Source organism: Schistocerca nitens, chromosome 4, assembly GCF_023898315.1.
Source record: "Schistocerca nitens isolate TAMUIC-IGC-003100 chromosome 4, iqSchNite1.1, whole genome shotgun sequence".
In the NCBI taxonomy this organism is placed as follows: domain Eukaryota; kingdom Metazoa; phylum Arthropoda; class Insecta; order Orthoptera; family Acrididae; genus Schistocerca; species Schistocerca nitens.
The window spans coordinates 885225658-885243327 of NC_064617.1; positions in this window are offsets into that span (position 1 = coordinate 885225658).

Consider the following 17670-nt stretch of genomic DNA (forward strand, 5'->3'; position numbering starts at 1 on the left):
GACAAATCTCCTAGGCCCTTGTTACCTACTTGCGGATACTCGTGCTTCACCGGGCCCGAAAACTCCAGCGATTTAAATGTCGAATCTGAGGAAATATCAATAAATTCCGCTTGTTCTTCAGTGGTAATTGTTGAGGGAAGTTCTCTACTCAAAGGATCACTGATCCACTTGTTCTGGAGAGTACTTCAGAAAGGAATCATTGACTGCACTTAAGTGATGCACTCAACCGAAAATCGTAGTCTTCTTGAAAATTTTGAAGAGCAAGGAAACGTAATGTATATATTTTTTTCTTCGACGGTAGTATCATCTAGCTTTTTCTTCCACAATAGTAATTTCTTTCAGAAGACTGAAAGTTTGCCTGACGGTTGGAGAATGTTGGTCTCATCATCTTGAAGGCATATACTGAATAGATTGAGATTTGGCAATGTTACAAAGATCCACCAACTTAAAGAGAAAATCGTCGCCTACGAACTCCTTGCAACTCAAATTTTCTCTTGAAGAGGGTAAGAGTAAAATTATTTTGTTAGTTCATACACCGTTTTCAAGACATTCCCACGAGAGAGCCAGCGAAAGTTACTGCAATAAATTGGTGAAATGTGCTTAGCCTCCATATCAACGGACATTTATTGAAAGCATCTCGACTTTTGTGGGCGACTTTTTAAAGTTTACCACTTCTATAAGTGATGAAGAACCTCATGAAGGCCAAGATTCATGCTTTTCTTTATGCTAGTGCTTCTCTTTGAATAAAACAGTATGTTCAATTAGCATGAGGAGCCTCTTCACCGATTAGAGGTTGCCTAAGTACGCCCTCCATCTGTACACACACCTACAAAATTTTCCCAATTAATGGTACTTTCTTCTGCGAAAAAACTGTAGTATTTCAAATAAGTCTGTTGCTTTTGTTCTAAGGGGTATGTTCCCACAGAGTAGAAGATAAAAATTGCTTACAATATATAAACTGCACGTAATAAATTAGGCGCACATCATTGTGGTTGTCTGTAGCTTAATCCAAATGAATAGCGAAATCACAGTTACCTTTGAGCTTCTCTGCCATACAGAGTGTAGGACGGCTGATGTGGTCTGTGGCAGAGCCATATAGATTTTTGGCAGTTGCTTGGTAGCCGACTCGCCCGTTGGCCAGAGCAGCTGGTAAAAAAACTGATCCGCCATGGTGTCTCGCTCTACAAGGTAGGCAACTTCGTAAGATGAAAGAAGAGCGTTTGCAATACTCATAGCGTGTTTTGTGAAAGCTACTGGTGTTTTTTCTTTTTTAAATTTTTATGCCATTTCTTTGAACTTATGGGCAATGTATTCGCGTGGTTCGTTTAGTAAAGAAGGATGCTTTCAGTAGGCAGGACTTTCAAACGACTCGCTGCGGTTGTTTTTGCTCACAAAATGAAACGACATTTTGAGTCAAATCACGGTAGTTTGGTAAAGGTTGCTTTTGTCGAAGGCAGATAGTTTTTAATTGTTCTTTGTGCCCTGTGGTTTGTGTTTGTCTGTCACCATGGACAAATTTTTCATGTGAGTGCTAGACTTGATAATTACTAAATACACAGACAAACGTCATGGGATAGTGATTTTCACATATACAGATGGCGTCAGTATCGTGTACACGAGGTACAAAAGGGCAGTGCATTGGCGGACGTGTCATTTGAATCACGAGAAAAAGTTTCCGACGTGATTATAGCCGCACGGCGGAAATTAACAGAGTTTGAACGCGGGATGGTAGTTGGATCTAGGTGCATGGGACATTCCATTTGGTAAATTGTTAGGGAATTTAATATTCCGAGATCCACAGTGTCGAGAATACCAAATTTCAGACATTACCTGTCAGCACAGACAACGCAGTGGCCGACGGCCTTCACTTATCGACCGAGAGCAGCGGCGTATGCGTAGGGTTGTCAGTGCTAACAGACAAGCAGCACTGCGTGAAAAACCGCAGAAATCAGTGTAGGACGTCTGACGAACGTATACATTAGGAGAGTGCGGCGGAATTTGGGTTATGGGCTATGGCAGCAGATGGATGCCTTTGCCAACGTCACATCACATGCAACGTCTCTCCTTGGCTCGTGATCGTATAGGTTGTCCCCTATACGACTGGAAAACCGTAACCTGTTCAGGTGAGTCTCTATTTCAGTTGGTAAGAGCTGATGGTAGGGTTCGAGTGTGGCGCAGACCCCACGAAGCCGTGGACCCAAGCTGTCAACAAGGCACTGTACAGGCTGGTGGTGGCTCCATAATGGTGTGGGCTGTGTTCACATGGAATGGGCTGGGTCGTCTGGTCTAACTGAACCGATCGTTGACTGGAGACCATTTGCAGCCATTTATGGACTTCTTGTTCCCAACCAATTTTTCCCAGCTGGTTTGAAGAACATTCTGGAAAATTCGAGCGAATGATTTGGCCACCCATATCGCCCGACATGAATCCCATCGAAAATTTATGGCTCGTGATCTAGAGGTCAGTTCGTGTAGAAATTCCTGCACAGGTCACACTTTCACAATTACGGACGGCTATAGAAACAGTTGGCTCTAATACTGAAGGGACATCCAGCGGCTTGTTGAGCCCATGTGATGTCTAGTTACTGCACTACGCGGGGCAGGCGGAGGTCCGACACGGTATTAGTAGGTATCGTAAGGCTTCTGTCACCTCAGCGTAAACACGAATGAGTGACGTAGTAAGATTCGACTGCCGTCTCCACGGTGCCGTAGTAACAGCACTTACTTGTCGGGCCGCTAGACATTACTAGTGACTCACGCCTTTACTGAGGAAGCAAATAAACGAAATTATTGTTTTATAAAATAACCGCGACGCCCTTACTGTATGGCCGCGACGCAAAGCTTGAAAACCCTTGACCTGAACCGTGGAAGTCTCGCACCCCACCTGCCTGAGAAACGTGTAAGCTTTGTTCTGTATGTGGTCGTATTTTAAGTGTTATTGAATCGTATTTTGTGAAACGAAAATTGGAATTCAGAGCATTATTTGTTCAAACGAGCGTGGGAAACCACCTAAAAGCCGCACTCAGGCTGGCCAGTGCAGCAGCCACTGGCGGCAGTGTGCCGCGCGGATTCCATCCGCCTCTGGGTCGCAGCCCTGCCTCGCGCATGCACTGCGTATTACGCTATACGAATATGTACATGCCTCAAGAAGCGGTTGTGTTCTTCCAGAACCACGGTGTTGAGGTACTAACACAAGAATGAAAAAAAAAAAAAAAACCGTTTGCGACGTAGGTTCAAACGTATGCAGAAGTGTTTAAATTTTAAAGATCAATATTTCCACAAACATTAAAACGATTTGCCTCAAAAAAGGTCTTTGTTTCATCGTTCGACGTCTCCCTACTTGCCTTCGCCATTTTCCAAAGACCTGAATCGTAACACCAACAGTAACGGCAGTATCACCCTGCTGTGGGGGCGTACAGGACGTTTGTTTAACTTCTGTCGTCCGCCCAACTACGAGCGAGGTATTCATTTCAGTTTTCACGGAAGTCTTCAACCGGATCGCGTACGAGTCTGTTCTCGCGTTCCGTAAACACGCGTTCCGTTTGCGGGACTGTGGTGCATTGCCCTCGCCGGTGCTTGTTTTACTTCGGCGGTGCTGACTGCGGTCTGCATTCGTAGCTTGCCTCGGATAGCGACAGTGGAAGCCAATTTGCAGCTTGCATTTCGCCGTGTTTGTTTGGCGCGTCGTTTCCACCTACCGTCTGCGCAGACCGCCGGCCAGGCGAGTCTGATGGCAGCGGTTATGCAGCGTGAGCGCCCCGCTTAAACTTTGTCCTCCTGTTGTCACGGAGGCCTCTGTACTGCTGCGTAGTCTTCCAGCTCCCCTTTGTTGTCGATGCGTCGCATGGTAGTCATGACTTTTCGAGTGGCTGTTCTCTCAGCTACGTCGCGTAGCGCAGGGTTTCTCACAGATCCAGTAGCAAGAGAGGTCTCTTATGCAGTGTATCCCAATGATCCCATCCGATTTACCCATTCAGTTTAACCGACTTCAGCTCCCAATCAAGATTTTGTTGGCAGTAGCAATGAATAAGGCTCAAGGGGTGTGTGTGTGTGTGTGTGTGTGTGTGTGTGTGAGAGAGAGAGAGAGAGAGAGAGAGAGAGAGGGGGGGGGGCTAGAAGAGAGGTACAGAGATGCGAAAGGAGTAAATGGAAATAGAGAGGGGGAAGGAGAAGATGTACAGAGAGATGGTGCAGAAGAGGTGGTGCAGGGAGATGAGGGGATGAAGATGGACAAAGGGAGGAGAGAGAAGGGGATGGACATAGGAGAGGGGAAGGAGATTATGACATATATCCAATTCTGGTACATATTTAGCATTTTCGAAGTATTTGTGGGTTCGCTAATTGTTATTCTATTCGTGAAGACAACTATTTTAGCGGGTAAAAAGAAAACTGTTGATGCATACATTAACCGACAATATCTCGCAGCCAACTGTGGCAGGGCAGGCTGTGTCAAGTCGTCAATTTCAATGCCAGCTTAGGTTTTTCTGCGACTCTCATGTTGAGGGATACGAGCTTTACGGAGGAAGACATCGTGTACTTTCTCAGCAAGGGCACCTCCTGAGAAGGAAGACGACAACCTGTGTGCAAAAATAGTGCTACCAAGTTCTTTTTATTACCGCATGACTTGTCATGAAAAACCAAATATTGTTTGTGCTGGAAAGCGTCGCTTCCCCTTATGAACAGATATTGGCTGTCATTTAAACTTGGAAAATATGGTGTAGAAAGGCTATTAAACTCGATAAAGGCTCGGTGAGGCTATATAAGATCCCGGTTAGGCACCAGTACTGGAGAGAACGCAGGTGAGGGATTACATAACGGTTCTCTGCAGACTGTATCAGATGCCAACTCCATTGCTTTCGTGCTAGTGTGTGTTACAAATCTTGTCGATAGTAGTTCAATAGCCATGACGCTAGGATAAAGAGCCCTGGGTTCATCGCCTAAGTAGGTGCTCTCCGGACTTTCCTTGAAGATTGTTTTTCTGGTGGGATTTTCAATTATATGCGCGTATCAGGAATTTAATGAGAGAATATGCTGCCGAAAGCATAAGAACTCTGCCTTATAGAACCGAAGCGGCAGGAGCACTCTTTTCGGTAAGCAACCCATAACCCATTACGGTGGTCTCTGACTGGCTACCATACTTACAAGGCCACATAAGGAGATTGTTATAAATTAAAATCGTAGGAAAGAGGCTTTTATAGAATTCCAACTTCTGCCCTTTTTGTAGAATCTCCTTTCGGCTTGCTGTAAGCACTAGGATAGGCGACCACCATTACAGTGTTCCACCAGTGGCTAGTAACTGACGGTGGCGTGGACGCGTAGTAGGAGCTATACCGCATGTCCCCTAGCTTTCTTGAGAAGCAGCAGCAGGCTGAAAGATATCGATGGCGATGTGTTGCGAGCTGCTTCAGTACTTCCACCAATTAGAAGAGTTGATGAACCGCGTGCAAGCTGTAGCCCACGCTGACCAGCGGCGCGGAAAAGAGTCTGTTTACCCTTGGGTGGCAGGGAACGGCAAATAGTAACCCTAGACAGCAGCCGGTGCACATATTAAAAGGAACTGTACAGGACACGAAAGCTCTAAAGACAGTTGACGGTATCTGAAGTGGGGATCGCGAGGAAGTAGGTTTTATAGAAGAATTATGACCATCACCTTGTGTATGTGTCTTTAAACAGCGAGCCCTTTTGTGCATTTGTCGATACCGGTAGCTGTGTCTCCCTGATCAAGGAGGGGTTGGCGTCAACATATGCGGAGCATTGCAAATTGCCGGAATTGTTGGGTGGAATTGAGTCCTCCCAGCTAGCCAGTTCTGCACAAATGCAAATTTTGGGGCGATTAAGATCCAGATTGGTTATTTCATGCGGAAATTTACAGGTAAGGTGGCCTGTAATCTATATGTGCCGTATATTTTGTGTTCGGACTTTACCTGTAAGATTGGACTAGTTCCCAGTGGGGTCAGAGAAGGCTTTACTTTCAGTTTGCACACCAGGAGATTTTCTAAGTTTTGTAAGCACGTAATTAATGATGGTGTATCGCTTCGGAAGCATGTAATTAACTCAGTGGACAGTGATCTCGAACATTTGCCGTCCGAACAGAGGAGGCTGATTGTTAAGTTAAATGAAGAGTTTAAAAAAATTTAGTGGTGTACTCACTGATAGGTTAGGGGTGGTTAAAGAAGCCGACTATAAGACTGAATCAGTGGATAACATACACCTAAGGCGTCCACCGTACAGGTTGTCACCACCTCAAATGAAAACGTTGTGGGCCTCTGTTGATGAAATGCTCTGTGAGGGAGTTATTAGGCTATCCAAATCCCTGTACTCCTCTTCTGTATTTGTGTTGGGTAAGCCGAAGAGGCGGGAGGGTCCCGTTGTTGATTGTCAGGTACCCAGCAGAACTGTAGTGTTCCAATCTATACCCATGCCCGATTTGCAATTGTGCTTCCCGTTTTGTGACGGCATCTGCATCGGCCCCCTATCCAGCCACCTTCCTCCTCCGGAAGCAGTGGGCTGAAGCTTCCCACTTCTGCTTTAGCCCTTCTTCTCATGATTCAGTCCCTAGCCCCTATTCCATCCTTAACCAATTGCTTCAACATCTTTATCCTCCACGATAGTATCTCCTCCAGTTTTTTAACCGTATTTGGCTCCAATGTCTTTTCCCCTCGTAGTGGAGCGACAGTATTATGGTTCATGTCCTTAAGCCTGCTAAGGATCCGTCGTCCGTCGATAGAACTGGCCGATTTGAATGGATGGTGGCTTATCGCCTCTGTTGGGTCTTCGCTTCTTGGGATCTTTTGTCTCCTCAACAGTACGGCTTTCAGGAGGGACAGCCTCCGATCTACTTAGGTTGAAACCGCAGTTCAGCAGGCCTTTTCTTAGTGCCGCTATCTTATCGCAGTTTTCTGCTATTTTCGTAAGGTCTACGACATGGCTGGCAGCATCACAATCCACGTACAATCCACGAATGAGGTCTTCGCGACCCCATCTCGATTGTTATTCACCAATTTCTGTCCCACCGCCATTCCGAGTTTGGATTAGCACCGTTTTCAGGTATCCGCGTACCTAAGAGAATGCCTTTCTATGTGGTTCATTATTAGATGTACTTTCCGTCATCGCTATTAATGTACTCGCGGCCTCCGTCGGACTGTTGGTCACCCCTTCTCTGTATGTAGATGATTCCAGTGTCAGGGCTAGTTCCCACTCTATGGTCTCTGCAGAGTGACAGTTCCAGGGTGCCATGTGGCGCGCTTCCGTGTGGACACTCTCACACAGTTCTCTCCCCTTAAATCGCGGGTGGTGCATTTCTGTTGCTATACTACAGTCCATCCTGATCCGGAGCTCTACCTCGACGCCCATTGCCTGACCGTGGTTCCCCGGTCCCGTTTCTTGGGCCTTCTTACTGCCAACAAGCTGACTTGATTGCCCCATATCCGCCTTCTGAAGACTGACTGTTTCCATAAGCTCAATGCCCTTCACTTCCTTGCCCACACCTCCTGGGGGCGCGGTCCTTTCGACTCTTTTTTTTCCACCTGGCCTTAGTTCTGTCCCGCCTGGGCTATGATTACAAAGTTTATGGCTCAGCTGCCCTTTCCACACTGGTCCTCTTGGACCGGGTCCGCCGTCACGGTATACCATTGGCACACCGGTGCCTTTCGCACTTGCCGTGTCGATAGTCTTCTGATTGATGCTGGGATCCCACTCTGTTTTGGTTTGGCAGTCACGCTGCTGGTTTCCTATGCCATCGCTATGGGCACTTTCCCCGCGCATCCCTTCTATTCTATTCATTGCTTCGATCGCGGGGCTGATGATCCCGCTGTTTGGTCCCCTCTGCCCCCCCCCCCCCCCCCCCCCGCACCCCTCTCTCCCCCGAACCAACCAAAAGACAGTCCAACTGAGGAAAGCGAGACGGAAGGCTAGGAGAAGAGAGAGGTAAGTGGTGGGAAGGACGTCCGCCAGCAGGTCGCTTCCCCAACCATTCGACAAGTCACTCAGCTGTTCACGGCTTACGTAAACATAGGTACGCTAAGCACACTTCTCCCAGAACGGCACTAAAAGAGTTTTCTCGGTGTCTTTTTCTTGTAAAATACCGACGTTTGAGTGTCAACCTAACATTTCCCTGAAAGCGCTGGCAGTTTATTAGATGAAGTGTGTCAGGACCCGGCAGCCTAATATCAGCTCTTGTCGCTAGATGCGTGGATATCTACACCAATGGTTCTAAAATAACAGGTGAAAACTCAGTACCGTTTGATACATTATACCTTACAACACGCCATAAGGAACAGTAAAGCCTTCTAGATATGGACTGCAGTACGGATTTTTATTGCATCCGACTCACGAAGCATTCTTTGAACATTCACAGACGTAACTGAAACAACGCTACAAGCGATACATCGTTCATGTTACTCAGAAGGTGGTAGAATGTTTTAGGGGAAGTAGAAGAATAAACTTTCCGTACATGAAACTTCATGATAATATAGAACGTACTGCAAAAGTTGATAACCTTTCCAAACAAGTTGTAATAACGCCAACAGTATTCAGATTTCACTTCACGGACCACTGTGTGTCAGTTGTGGGATTTGTCTCTGGTACGTATGATTTCTTTCACCCCTGACAACGTTTGCTCGTATGAGAAATGACTAGCTGGTACAGAGTCCACTTAAACTGTAGTCCGTTCACAGGTAGTCGGAAAGCTGCGCCGTACCACTTCTGGTAAAGCACAGTGCTGATCAAACCAACTTTCAACTTTACCTTTGCCTCATATATTTACCCATCGATGACCAACAAGGGAAGAAGGAGGGGCACGTCAACTTTTGTTTTCGGAAATATGATTCTGTAACTACTGTACTGTTTCAAGCAAATGTTTAACATTTTGCCCAATAACACATTATTTGTGAGTCGTATGAATTTGATTGCCATTATTGTTTATTAAGCACTGAAAGACCTAAGTCGAAACAAGGCCCCGGGAGTAGACAACATTCCATTAGAACTACTGACAGACTTGGGAGAGTGAGCCCTGACAAAACTCTACCATCTGGTGAGCAAGATGTATGAGACAGGTGAAATACCCGCAGACTTCAAGAAGAATATAATTACAATCCCAAAGAAAGCATGTGTTGACAGATGTGAAAATTACCGAAATATCAGTTTAATAAGTCACAGCTGCAAAATATTAATGCAAATTCTTTACAGACTGATGGAAAAACTGGTAGAAGCCGACCTCGGGGAAGATCAGTTTGGATTCCGTAGAAATGTTGGAACACGTGAGGCAATACTGACCCTACGACTTATCTTCGAAGATACGTTAAGGAAAGGCAACCCACGTCTCTAGCATTTGTAGACTTAGAGAAAGCTTTCTACAATGTTGACTGGAATACTCTCTTTCAAATTCTGAAGGTGGTAGGGGTAAAATACACGGTGCGAAAGGCTATTCACAATTTGTACAGAAACCAGATGGCATTTGTAAGAGTCGAGGGGCATGAAAGGGAAGCAGTGCTTGGGAAGGGAGTGAGACAGGGCTGTAACCTATCTCCGATGTTATTCAATCTGTATATTGAGCAAGCAGTAATGGAAACCAAAGAAAAATTTGAAGTAGGAATTAAAATCCATGGAGAAGAAATAAAAACTTTGAGGTTCGCCGATGACATTGTAATTCTGTCAGAGACAGCAAAGGACCTGGAAGAGCAGTTGAGCGGAATGGACAGTGTCTTGAAAGGAGGTTATAAGACGAACATCAACAAAGGTGTACATCAACAAAAGCAAAACGAGGATAATGGAATGTAGTCGAATTAAGTCGGGTGATGCTGAGGGAATTTGATTAGGAAGTGAGTCACTTACAGTAGTAGATAAGTTTTGCTATTTGGGGAGCAAAGGAACTGATGATGGTCGAAGTAGAGGGGATGTATAATGTAGACTGGCAAAAGGCAAGGAAAACGTTTTTGAAGAAGAGAAATTTATTAACATCACGTATAGATTTAAGTGTTAGGAAGTTGTTTCTGAAAGTATTTGTATGGAAGTGAAACATGGACGATAAATAGTTTGGACATGAAGAGAATAGAAGCTTTCGAAATGTGGTGCTACAAAAGAATGCTGATGATTAGATGGGTAGATCACATAACTAATGAGGAGGTATTGAATAGAATTGGGGAGAAGAGAAATTTGTGGCACAACTTGACTGGAAGAAGGGATCGCTTGGTGGGACATATTCTGAGGCATCAAGGGATCACCAATTTAGTATTGGAGGGCAGTGTGGAGGATAAAAATATCAGAGGGAGACCAAGAGATGAATACACTAAGCAGATTCAAGAGGATGTAGGTTGTAGTAGGTACTGTTAAATGAAGAAACTTGCACAGGATAGAGCAGCATGGAGAGCTGCATCAAACCAGTCTTTGGACTGAAGACCACAACAACAACATTGTTTACTAAACGATGTTGTTTCCTCAGCGATATTCGTTGGCCTTCCAATATCTATTGAACACAAATGCGGACTGTCCGTACTTTAAAATGTTCTTTTATTGGGCAGCAGTGTCCGAGCCTCGCTGTGGTCGCCGCGAAGTGACTCGCGGCGGCGAAAGTGCGCGCGGCAGTCGGCAGTGGCGGCCACTGCGTCTGCCCCCGGACGCCGGCTGTTGACAGATAAGGCGGAGCTGGAGCTTCTGTCGCACAGAGCCGTCATTCAGGCTGAATCTTATCATCGCCAGCAGTACTCGACACAGGACGCCCGACTGACGGGCGGTGTCGCGTCCGCATCAAAGGCCTCGTGTAGAGCCTTTCGTATTTACCGCGTTACAAGAGGAGTTTTGTGCGAAACTGCCATTCGAAAAAGACGAGTTTCCCACTTGTCAGGAAACAAATGGATTCCACGATAAAAAAGATTCAAGTTATTTTGCGGCTATCTACTCACGCAACCAGTTGCCGACATCGTTAAAAGTGTGAGGTGTTGTTGAGAAAGGCCATGGTGCACGACAGAAACAAATTGTAGTCGGAAAGGCGATGTTTAGAGACTATGCCATCGACGTTTGTTCCAGTTTGCCTTCACTCGGGTTGCAATTGTCATGACGGAGAATGAATTTTGTCATGTCCCTGAACATATGGCGGGCGTTTATCTTTCGAGTGTGCGATCCATTTTGTGTAATTGTGCTTCGTCATTCACCGTTTGATCTGGTTGCAGCATCTTGCGGCACACGACACCGACCAGGGCACATTCTGTCCCGCCCTGATTTTGTCTTTCAGTCGCGGAAACCAGTCGCTGCGCGTCGTTTCGGAAAGAGCGCGCTCACACTAGCGGACGACGACCTTCCGTAGAACGTTTCGTGAGATCGAAGCAGGAGAGTGAAACTTCCCGCAAACGCTGTTTTCGTGGTACAAAACGCCATATGGTCAATCCACTGAACAGCTGCCTTCTTTTGACTGCACTCGAAAGTCGCACACAGATCTGAAAGACTGCTGTTTTCCCACTGTTCAGTGGGTCTCGTGTTGCTGTCGTCTCTGCTGCACCGTATAGTACAACTACGTCCCTCTCTTCATCGACAGCGGGAATTAATTCGATCCCCCAATAAATATAGAGTCTGAAAGCTCTGACGGCCATTTTTATTAGACATTCTTGTACACATATCCTTGGCCTTTTCGTTAGTACTTACACAACGAAACTTGGATTCATGAGGCTGCAGAACTAAGGCAACAAACGAGTTTTTAATGAATGACACCGCAAAATTTTCGTAGAGCTGCTTAAATGCGATAGATTGAGCAGCTCCGGCAAGCGAATACGTGTAGCTGAAACAGTTGCGTATCTTGGGGCGTGTTTTGTAAAAGTGGAAGGCGACACGCATTTTTGATGTGACTGGTTCGATGGATCTAAATCTACTGGAACGTGCTAGTTGAAGTCATGCAGTTGTCTGCCTCTACAATTTCCACCCCCCCCCCCCTCCCGCCCTCTTTCCCTCTGTAACCAAGCTTGACTGTATTCACCGATGTTTCAGAATGTATCGTATTAACTGATACTTTGTTTTAGTCGAGTTGGGCCATAATTTTATTCTCTGCGCTATAGGATTCAATACGCTCGATCTACCCATCTAATCTTCAGCGTTATGTTGTAGCACCATATTCCAAAGGCTTCTGTTCTCCTCTTGTCCGAACAGCTTGTCGTCTACGTTTCACTTCCGTACACGTCTTCATTCCAGACAGGTACCTTCAGAAAAGATTGTGTCGCAATCAGATTTATTTTCCGTGTGGAAATCTTCCTTTTTTTGAGAAGAACTTTTCTTGCAATTGCAAGTCTACATCTTTTATCGTGTTCATTTCTGCCATCGTCAGTTTATTACTCACACAGCGAACTACGTCGAAAACTTCAAGTTTTTCATTTCCTAATTTACCTTCCTCAGCATCATCTGGTTTAGTTAGACTACATTCCATTACTCTTGTATATGCTACACGAAAAAGCTCCTTTCCAGTTGCAGCCTGACAGGTGAGCCAATGTCGTGACCATTACAGATTGCACGCGAGCTCAGTTCGACAGTGATGAGCGAAGAAATTGTTAGAAGCAACTTGTGAAAGACAGCAGAAAGTCTACACTTCCGAGCACCGACGGCACCCGACGCCTGGCCCTGGTGAAATGAGTTTAGCGCGAAACCTCAGCGTCATTTGGCCCCCTTAAAGAGTAACAGACTGCTAGTTCAGTGTGGAACTTGTCAGAACTGACGACGCGAAACAGAAGTCTGCTCATTGCTGTGATGTCTTGCTGGCCGTGTGCATCAGAAACAGGGATTGCATCTGAGGTTTATGACGACCACTTCGTTGTCGCAAGGGCAGTATTTCGCATAGTTTTAATTTGCGAGTTTCGGACGGGTCACATTCCGTAGCAGTGTTCTCATCATAATCCGATACTCTCTGCGTACAATTTTGTTGTTTTATGTTAAAACCGACTGCGAGACAGATAACAAAACAGAATGTACTTGTGTATATAATTTTTCTTTAAAATTACATATAGCGGAAAGAATATACACGGGAGATGCAATCTCTCTAATGGTTTAAATGCCGTGCTATCGTAGTTAAAACTGATTCCAAGAAAGAAAACGAAACAGCAGTTGCCAAGAAGTACGGTGTCCGGACGCCCAGCCGCATTTATTTCCGTGTGTCAACGTTGTGAAGAAGTACAGTGAACGCTAGCTGGGAAGCATCTGGCAGTGGTATCTGTAGCCTCTGAGGGTCCCAGCAGCGCACAGCACCCCATAAACAGTTGACTTCAGCCTCGTTTGTGTTTTGTTTCCGTTTGTAGTAGTCCAGGGCACCAGACTAAAGTTTTAACATATAGGCAGTGCCCTTTTAAGTATCTACTAAGACTGGTCTACTATATTACCAGCAAAACGAAAACAAATAGTTTGTGTACCATTACTTTTGATCCCTTTGACGACGCTTTTCATTGTTTGTGTTGAACTTCTGCAACTAAATAAGTGTCGAGAGAGAGGAGCGCTTTGTCGGGAACCGCGTCTTACTGTAATCTCTTTCCTTAATGCCATTGATAACTAACTCTGCCCTCTGCCTTTTTATAGATTGAGAATTAGTCTTTTATCTTGTAACGAGACCGGCTCTGAAGAGATTAAGCTATCGAGTTTTGACCGTGAATCTCCTTAAATATTTAAAACAGTATTTGCGCATTTGATACACAGCAAAAAAACCTCTACGATTCCAAAATTACTGCAAACAAAACCCCAAAATAATGTCAATTGTTGAAATCCAATGACTACTCTTGTAAAAATACGTCAGGCAGATCGTAATATTGTACGAAGATCCAGAATGAGATTTTCACTCTGCAGCGGAGTGTGCGCTGATATGAAACTTCCTGGCAGATTAAAACTGTGTGCCCGACCGAGACTCGAACTCGGGACCTTTGCCTTTCGCGGGCAAGTGCTCTACCACCTGAGCTACCGAAGCACGACTCACGCCCGGTACTCGCAGCTTTACTTCTGCTAGTATCTCGTCTCCTACCTTCCAAACTTTACAGAAGCTCTCCTGCGAAGCTTCTGTAAAGTTTGGAAGGTAGGAGACGAGTTACTGGCAGAAGTAAAGCTGTGAGTACTGGGCGTGAGTCGTGCTTCGGTAGCTCAGATGGTAGAGCACTTGCCCGCGAAAGGCAAAGGTCCCGAGTTCGAGTCTCGGTCGGGCACACAGTTTTTGTACGAAGATATTTGCAAGAGTATGTAAGCTGTTCATCCCTTGGCAACCGCCTTTAATTTTTACTCCCGACTGTTCCTACCATTGCGAAATGGACGATCCCTTCGTATCTCAGAACTATTTCATCCACCAATCCCTTCTTTTACTCAGACTGTGCTACAACATTGTTTTCTCCCCTGTTCGATACAGTGCGTCCTCATTAGTTACTCGATCGACCCATCTAATCCTTCAGCATTCTTCGGTAGCACCACATTTCAAAAGCCTCTCTTCTCTTCCCGTCTGAAGTCCTTATCGTCCACGTTTCACTTTCGCACAAGGCTGCACTCTAGTGAAGTGCTTTTGGGGAAAGATTTCCGAACAGTTAAATTTATATTCTACGTTAATAAAATTCTCTTTTTTGAAAAATGCTTTTCTTTCTGTCGCCAGTCTGCATTTTATATCCTCTGTACTTCGGCCATTGTCAGTTGTTGTGTTGTCCACCTAGGAAAGTTCGTCGACCACTTTAAGTGTCTCAGTTCTTAATCTACTTCCCTCATCATTACCTGATTTAATTCGGCTACATTTTTATTTATTTATTTTTTTTTAAATTGACGTTCATCTTATATCCTGCTTTCAAGATGCTATCCATTCTGTTTAATTGCTCTTGCGAATCCCTCGCTATCTCTGACGGAATTCCAGTGTCATCGGTAAACCTCCATTTTTTTTCCCCTGAACCCTTTTAATTCCCTCTCCAAATTTCTCCTTGGTTTCCTTCACTGATTGCTCGATCGTGAGATCGGCTGTGCCGAGTGTTGCTGTGGATGCGTCTGTGAGGGAAGTGACTTGAACGAGGTCTATGCATCTGCTGTTGCGCGGCGGATTGCATGATGCTCCTGCGGCGGCTTCGGCGACAGGTGGTGCCGTCCTATTTGTCGCCGCACGCGCGAACGACGCCCTCCTTATTTTCCACGGCAGAGTGCCGCCCAGGGAGCGGCGGCCAGGTGGCGCGTGTATTTTTGTGAGCCGAAAGAGCACAACCCAAGTCAGACATTTCCCTTAAAATACCCGCGCCTGTTTTAGCGTTGGCTGCGCCAGTAATGAGGCCGGCTGCCCTAGCTAGCGGCCTCTGGCGCGGCGTCGGGACGTCTCGCCTCCGCGGGACTGGCTTAGGGGAGGAGGGGGAGACGCTGGTGAACCTGCTTGCCCTTGTTTCCGTGTCGCAAACTAAACACTCTATCGACTGTGTAAGTCACCAGTACAGACCCAGAGGTAGTGCGGACGCTTCGCGGGTTACCTTGTCGACATTACGTGTCACTAAGCCGGCCGGAGTGGCCGTGCGGTTGTAGGCGCTACAGTCTGGATCCGAGCGACCGCTACGGTCGCAGGTTCGAATCCTGCCTCGGGCATGGATGTGTGTGATGTCCTTAGGTTAGTTAGGTTTAATTAGTTCAAAGTTCTAGGGGACTGATGACCTCAGATGTTAAGTCGCATAGTGCTCAGAGCCATTTTTGAAACCTGTCACTAAGTGGGGAGGTTCACACAGATTTACTCTCAAAACAGCAGTTAGTGGCGCCGTAATGAAACTTGCCGCATTGTGACTAGTTGTACGAAGGCAACACCTATGGTCAAGCTGTAAAAAAAGCAAGAGGCGCTTCTACTCCGACGGTGTGAGCAGCAGCTCAACCATACGATGAGTAATACCAGGACACCTTCGACGAAAGGCACGACACGCGTGGAATACAGGGCACTTTCAGTCTACCCTGCCGTCGTTTGCAGCCCAAAGGCTGCTACGATCCACCTCTCGGCGCTATTCTACCCTGTGCAAAGGTGTTCATGTGTTAGACTTGCATCATATTCATCCTCCTCAATATACGAGGGGCGTTCAATAAGCAATTCAACCCTTTCTTTTTCTCGGCCATTTACTGTTGAAAAAATAAGGAAGATGTTGTGGGACATCGTAGAATATTCTCGCTTCAGCTCCTGCAATTTCATGAATTTGCTATAGGTAGCGGTGCTATACATTGCCTTCAAAATTACGCCTATAAAGGAGGTGCGCTCCAAGCAGAGAGCTGTCATCGAGTTTCTCTTTGCGGAAAAGCAAATGGTTCGAATGGCTCTGAGCACTGTGGGACTTAAAATCTGAGGTCATCAGTCCCTTGGAACTTAGAACTACTTAAACCTAACTAACCTAAGGACATCACACACATCCATGCCCGAGGCAGGATTCGAACCTGCGACCGTAGCGGTCGCGACTGAAGCGCTTAGAACCGCTCGGCCACATCGACAGGCCGCGGAAAAGCATCGCAGATATTCATAGGCGGTGACAGGACAGTGAACAGAAGCACGAGGAATCGTTGACCGACGCGTCTTGTCATCATCGCAACAAGGTCTCGCAAACCTGTCTTACCTCCCGCGTGCCTGCCGCCCGTACGTACCCGTGACTCCTGCAATGTTGGAACGTGCGGACACACTCATTGGAGGTGACCAACGGATCACAGTCAAACACCTCGCTGCACAACTGGACGTGTCTGTTGATAGTGCTGACACACTCTTTCACCATTTCGGGTACTCAGAGGTGTGTGCCCGCTGGGTTTCTCGCTGCCTAACAGAAGAGACCAACGAAGGCCTATCTGCGGAACTGCTTGCGCGTTACGAGGCTGTCCGTGAGAGATTTCTGTCGAACATTGTCACAGGCGACGAAACACAGGTTGATTCCTTCGAACCGGAAACCAAACGGCAAACCATGGAGCGGCGCCACATCACCTATCCTCAAAAGAAAAAGTTCAAAGTAGCGCTTTGAGCTGGTAAAGTCAAGGTGGCCGTCTTCTGGGACTCTGAAGGCGTTACTCTGTTTGATGTCCTCGCCCATGGTGCAGTGATCAACTCTGAAGTATATTGCGCTACCTTCAGGAAACTGAAGAAACGACTTCAGTGTCTTCGTCTCCACAAAAATGCTAACGAACTTCTCGTTCTCCATGACAGCGCAAGGCCTCGCCCAAGTCCACGCACCCGAAAGGAGCTCACAAAACTTCAGTGACCTGTTCTCGCTCATCCACCGTACAGCCCGGATGTCGCATCTCCCGACTTCCATCTATTTGCTCCAGTGAAGGATACTCTCCGCGGGAAGCAGTACGTGGATGATGATGAGGCTATTGTTGCAGCAAGACGACGTCTCTGACGTCGATCAAATGTACGATGCGGGTAAACAGACCCTCCGAGTGAGGTGGCTTAAGGCCGTCGTAATGAGCCGAGATTGTGTTGAGAAATGGGGTCTTATTGCCAGTAGAGTGGGGAATAATATCGTATACTGGAATCCAGAATATAAGCAGCCTGGCTTCAGAAAAATTCGTATTCGAGCCGTCATACACCTCACGCTTGCCTCCATCACCAAACTGATGATTCCCTGTTGCGTCTGGATATTTCCTATAATTCATTCCTTCTTTTAATCAAGCTGTGCCATAAAAATTTCTGTTCTCCTCGATTGGATTCAGTACCTCCTAAGTAACTCGATCTGGCTATCTAATCTT